The sequence below is a fragment of the Vicugna pacos genome, chromosome 30 (assembly GCF_048564905.1).
Source record: "Vicugna pacos chromosome 30, VicPac4, whole genome shotgun sequence".
Lineage (NCBI taxonomy): Eukaryota > Metazoa > Chordata > Mammalia > Artiodactyla > Camelidae > Vicugna > Vicugna pacos.
The window spans coordinates 23,238,213-23,244,238 of record NC_133016.1 but is presented as its reverse complement, the minus strand read 5'-3'; the positions used below and the strand labels follow the sequence as shown (position 1 = coordinate 23,244,238).

Here is a 6,026-nt window from a genome sequence, read left to right as displayed (position 1 = left end):
AGGTGGTTTTTAAACTTGAACAGGAAGAAGTGGTGCCTGGACATGGTGAAGAATCATTACATGGACTGAAAAAAACCGTAAATAAATATCTCTTCTCTAGCTGTTATTCTAAACTTTCATCATTAAATCACTGTACTTCACATGGGGCATGGGCTTTGTAATGCATTTTAAAAATCAAATTGTTTATGAAGACAGGCACTCTGCAAAAAATATTTGTCCGGTGCCTTGCACATCCTACTGAAAGCAGCCCTCTCCTTCTGTACAGTCTCTGAGTAGGGAGAGGGCTCCCCATTTAATCACGTCCTCAGAGTAATTGTACAGCTCTGACCTGGTGCTTGGCTAACCAAGGGAAATCCCAGTGGGGACCCTGGCTCAGAGACAGGTCACTTCTGGATTCTCATGGGGGAACTGGGCAACGATTTTTATCTTTGTGTCTATCTCTATATCTCAGGGAGACAGGGTTGAAGGAAAGAAAGTAGTACTATGGCATTTCACAAAATTTAAGGTAACTAGAAAAAATTTTCTCTGATCCTTATAGATTTAGACTGAATCACCTCTGAGAATTGTCCTTAGACGCTGTGTGGGGAAAGTGTGCATTTTAAAGGACTGAGTCAATTGCTAGTCCCTCTCAACCAAGATTGCACCCTGCCCCGCCTGCCTTGTGGTAACAGGGACCACTGTTTTCAAGCAATTCTCTCAGCCTTGATGTCCTTAAAGGCTCTTCCCTCTTTTTCCTCTACAGGCAGCATCTCAGGATGGGTGGCTGTTGCATTCCTAAACTCACAAACCTGGGTCCCAAAGTTGCTTCTACCATTTCCCAGCTTTGGGACCTTGGTCAGTACCATTGCTATTGATACCAGACTTTTCATCTATAAATGGTTATAACAAAATGCATTGCACACAATCGTCCTAAGGAACATAAAACCATGAATGCCATGATTGATTCTAGAAGGAGCTTTATAAATGTTAATTCCCTCCTTTTCCTTTCTCCTGAATCAGCCTTTCACTGCCATTGGGACATAGGTGAATGTTTGAACCCAATACTCTGGTAATTTCTGTAAAATTTATTCCAATAACCAATATTGACAATTTACAATGTACTCCACAGTGCCTAATACAAAACAGCCCCTTAATGCACGTTGTTCACGAAGTAACACTTGCCCATGCCTTTTCTCATCTGGTCATCCTATTATTCCTAAGGAGTAGAAACATTCTAATTCTTATCTCCTCTTGACAGATTTGGCAGTGGAGGCACTGAGGAGCTGAATGAATGACATGCTTTCCTAGCTTACATGACTGATGAGTGCAGAGACTGGTATGAGTGAGTAAATCCTATTATTTATGGCAACACTTACAGCTGCACTTACATACAAAGAAGTAAATTGCAAACGAGTCTTATGAAGTTCACTGGATTTTTGTCCTTATGTGTTACCATGCTGACTCCACCATTCTAAAATCACTCTTCGTTCATTTGGTTTATCAGTCTTTTAATGAGCACCTATCAGGCACTGAGTGTGCGTTAAGTACTGGGTGTACAAAGATGGGTAAGGAGTTCAAAGTCTTGTTGAAAATTGACACTGAATAAAAATTGTGACACAGTGTAAAAGCTGCTCTCTTTAAAAATATTCCAGGGTGTGGGGCAGAGTATAGCTCAGTGGTAGAACGTGTGCTTAGCATGCACGAGGTCCTGGGTTCAATCCCTAGTACCTCCACTGAATAAAATACTCCATAATATCACTTATGCAGAGTATTCCCATCTTGTTTGCTCTTAAATTTATACAACTTTTACCTGTGGTGATTAGTGACCCAAAGCTTTGAAACATCTGCTGTGACCCAACTGTATCCAGAGAAGGAAGGAGAACCTTTCCGATTTAGGGGCACTTCTAACTTAGTACCCGTATCCCTCTTTTCTTAAACAAAACACCCTTTTCATGGTCATAGCTGTCCTTGCTCCCAGGACGCACTCCTGTCATCTGCACGTGTCTTGCCATTCCAGGGCTCACATTGGCCAGGTACTCCCTAAATGCACCCCCATGCTTCTGGCTTTGATGTTTGGCTGCATCAGTTGGGTTAGTAGTCTCCAAATGGCTGAAGATGCTTTAATGAAAAGAAGTGAGGCAGACAACCTAATTTAGATGGAAGACAGACAACCTAATTTGGGAGGGCAAAGGCCTCCAGTGCTGCTTAAAGCAAGTATATTATTTTGCCACTGGAAGCGTTAGCTACTTGGAAGTCTGACATCCTGAATCTGGAAATCTTAGTTTCCACGAGAGACTTCCATAGACTTCTATCATCTTTGAAAGTTTGGGTAAGGTGGTTGTTCAAACTGTCAAATGAATGATGTTTTCTTACTAGGAAAAGCCAGGCCTCTCTGGCCAGTGAAACATGATGTACACAACCCTATGTTTCAGCTCTCCCTTTCATGTTTGTGCCTAGCTTTCCACTATCACATCCTGTTCCAGAGCCTTTCCCCTTGTTTTCATTTCACCAGCGTGGTGCCATGCAATGTGCATTTGTTACACGAACGGATGAAACGATAGGAATTCCCAGTGAGCGAGCAGCACTGGCAAGAATCACCAAGCAAAAGGTCTACAGATTTATTTTTGTGAATTCTGTAAAGGACGCCATCGAGTATCTTCAACATTCAAAGACACTACGCAGACAGTGGCAGCCCCACTGCCCGTTCATTAGTCATTGGCCAGAATGAGGACAGGAGGGAGAAATTCGCTTTCTCGCCTGTCCCGGGCGTCCCGCGCGGCTCAGATAAGCGTAGTCCTTGTAAGACTTTGAGGACCGAAAACTTCCCCGCGTCTGAAGGAGGAGCCCCGGAGGGTACCCTCTGACATTAGAGGGTGTAGTCGCAGATGTCGCGCTACGGCGGCAGGCAAGGGTTTCCATGTCTGCGGGGAGTGCGGAAGGCAGGGGTTGTAAAAAGGTGGAACTCCAGTGCTCCCGGCCTGCTAATGGCCAGAACATCTGCCCAAGATTCCCCTCGCCCGCGACCGTTCACACCAACGCTCCTGGACCAAGACCCTCTCCTCTTCCCTCGGATGGGCCATTTGCGGTGTGGGTCACCGCTTCGCGCTCACTGTGCGTCTGGAGGATTCTCTCCAGCGGGTACCGTATCCGCGGAGGAGGAGCTTGGAGAGGCAGGGCGGAGCCAAGTCCTCCCAGGACCCGCCCCTTGGCTGCGTAGCTGGGTTATTGGATGCATCGGAAGGCCGCCTTCTAGGCTGTCCCGGGAAGTGACCCGTGTGGCCGGAGGCGGGTCCCTGGCGCGTGCGGTATAGAGTGCGGGGTACCTGGCCGGCGAAGGGTGGGGGATCCCGCGCCCAAGCAACCTCTAGGGCTGGGCTGCCCGCAGGGATTTGGGAGCTCTGGAGTGCTGCACGCCTGTGGTTTCTCGTGTCGGAGAGGAGTCTTTCTGAGCTCTCAGGAATTCCGAGAGCATTTGGGAAACTTCTCGCCCCCACTCCTTGCTCCCTACTTTCTGTTGGGAAAGCAGTTGCTGAGTTGTTTTATTTCCTCCCCCAATCAGACTCTGTAAAAATAGCCGTGCGCCGGGGCGACCGAGCCAAGCTCTGCCGCCCCGCTGTCCCGGGCCGGGTGTGGACCTAAAAATACCCGGCGGTCTGGAGCCGGTGCTCCGGGTGCGGGCGGGTCCGGCCGGGCCGCAGAGGGCGTCTGGAGACCGGAGAAACGGCCGTCGCCTGGCCCCTCGCCTCGGCCGGGGCTGTCGCTTTAAATCCTGGAGGAGGCAAAGAGAAAAAGGGAAAGAAAGAAAAAAGACGTGGAGCCCCGAGCGGAGGGTGGCTCTGCCCGGCCCCCAACTCTGCCCCTGCGCCGCGTCTTGACTGCCGCCCGCCGCCTCTGCGGGTCCTGGGTGCCCCCCGCAGCGCCGCCCACCGCCACAGTTACCGTCAAAATAGAAATTAATTGGAGCCAAGGAGGAGGTTTAGACGCAGCAAGTGCATGTGTGGCAGGGCGGGGAGGGAGCGCAGCGGAGGGGGCGGGCGCGAGCGAGAGGCGACCGCAGACATCCGGGCCCTTTAGCCCACTGCGCCCCCCGAGCCGGTGGCGCGGGCAGCGCGGGCGCCGGGCGCGGGGCGCGGGGCTGACAGCCGCTGCGAGGGAGGCGGGGCGCGAGGAGGGCGGAGGCGCAGCGCGGGGAGGGAGGAGCTGCCGCGCACCCGCCGCTGCCGCTCGGTTCCACACCGCGGGCGCAGCCCCGCCACGAGACTCTGACAGCCGCGCGGCCCGCGCTGCTCCGGCGCACAGGGACGGACGGACCGCGGCGGCCAGCGGCGGCGAAGGAGGACGCGAGGACCGCGGCCCGGCGCCAAGTGCGGGAGGCGCGCGGGTCCGGCGGCGCGCAGAGGTGAGTGGCTTCGCGCGCCAAGCCGGGGCACTGGCAGCGAGCGTCGCGGTCTCCTCCGCACCTCGGCTGCCGAGGCAGGTCGGGGGTCGCGGGGCTCCCGGAAGGTGGCTCTGCATCGCTGGTGCGGGAGAGTGATCTCCCGGACTGTTGCTAGGCGGCTGGCGGTCCGCGCGCCCCGGGGCGCGGGCGAGGGCAGGGGTGCCCTCAGCGCGGCGGGCAGGAGGCGGGGGGCTGCGGTGGCTATTCAGGGGCTCCGAGCGGCAGCCATGCAGCGAGAGGAGGCGGGAGGAGGGAAGGAGGGAGGAGGGGAGAGCCAGCGGAGAGCGAGCCAGCGAGCGGGCGCCGCGCCTCCTGGCTGGCACCGTGGCCCGGAGCGAAGTGGCGCGCGGGGCTGGAAGGGAACTTTTGCGGGCGCGTGCGGCCCTAGGCTCGGCGGCGCCTTCGGGCCCTGGCGGGACGGGCCTGTCGGCAGCCACAGGTGGTTTCTGCCAAAAGTTTTACCACACTTCTATCGGGAAGGCGCGGGAGCAGGTTGGAGAGTGGCGGTTTCCTGAGACTTTGGCACCCACACCTCATACCATCTTATCTTGAAGATTAGGACAGGGGTTGGAAAGTCTGGGATTCTGCATCTCGCGACGCGCCTCGAGGTCTTCGTGCTGGTCCCTGACCGAGGTGGCGTCTTTGCAGCACCTTGAGACCCATGCTGCTGTTCGTTGGGAAGTTGTAGGAAATGGGTGCACGCAACGGTTCCTCTGTGTCTCCGGAAAGCTAAGCCACGGCCAGCCGGGTACCTGTCGCCCGCTCAGGGCAGCGCGGTGCCTCTTGCAAGCGACACGCACAGGAACCGGGCGCGTCTTCCCTCATGGTGTGTGTGTCTCTTGCGTCTTTGAAAGCGAGTCCTCTTTGGCCGCTGTGTTGTTTTGTTACGCGGGCTGCTTCTCTGATTTCTTTAGGAAGAGGGCGGAAGAGGAGCCAAAGAAAAGCGAAGCGGCAACCACTCTCGTTTCCTTTGAATCCAGCCGCGGAGGCTAGTATCCTAGGCGTCGAGGGTCCAGGACCAGGGGAGCCAAGAGTTGGTGGCGTGTGCTGCCTGCCTAGGAAGCCTCGCAGGACCATTCGCTAGGCTAGGGCTGGGTTTCTCAGGTCTCTGGAACGGAAAGAGGGATGAGAGTGGGAAGGGAGGACCCTCAGAATAGGAAGATGTGCCGTGGTCAGCTCTGGGGAGAGAGGCTCCGACAAGTCCAGCGGTTTGGCCCCGTTCCTCACTGGCCAGGTTGATGAATCTAGGGCAGCGAGGTTAGCACCACCCGGGTAGGTCCGTCCTGGGATGAAAGAAATCATTATCCCGGGAGTGGGTCTGATACCCGGGTGTTGCAAGTCCATACAGAACTGCATGAGAGTTGGAAACACTCAGTCCTTCATTCTGGCTGGTCCTGCTCCCACTCCCTGTTCCCCCAACCCCAACAAGTATCTGAGGAGAAAGCATGCCTTTTGCTTTAAAGGAAGTCACAGAATTTTAGAGCTGAAAGAGACCCTAGAAATATTAGGAGCGCTCATTTTACAGATGAGCAGACTTGGGCCCAGGGAAGGAGAGAGACCTGCCACAGTGGTTAGAGGTCCAGGGGGACTAGAAATGACATCATCCTCA

At 54.6% G+C, this 6,026-nt stretch overlaps 1 protein-coding gene across 1 annotated transcript in view; it reads left to right on the top strand.

Moving 5' to 3' along the window:
• Window positions 1-3,297: 3,297 nt before the first annotated feature.
• ZBTB7C (zinc finger and BTB domain containing 7C) overlaps window positions 3,298-6,026 on the top strand; it is a 314,604-nt gene continuing 311,875 nt past the window's right edge. Inside the window, exon 1 of the mRNA XM_072952317.1 lies at window positions 3,298-4,378. The gene's annotated coding sequence lies outside the window, so the exon portion shown is untranslated. The remainder of the gene's footprint in view (window positions 4,379-6,026) is intronic.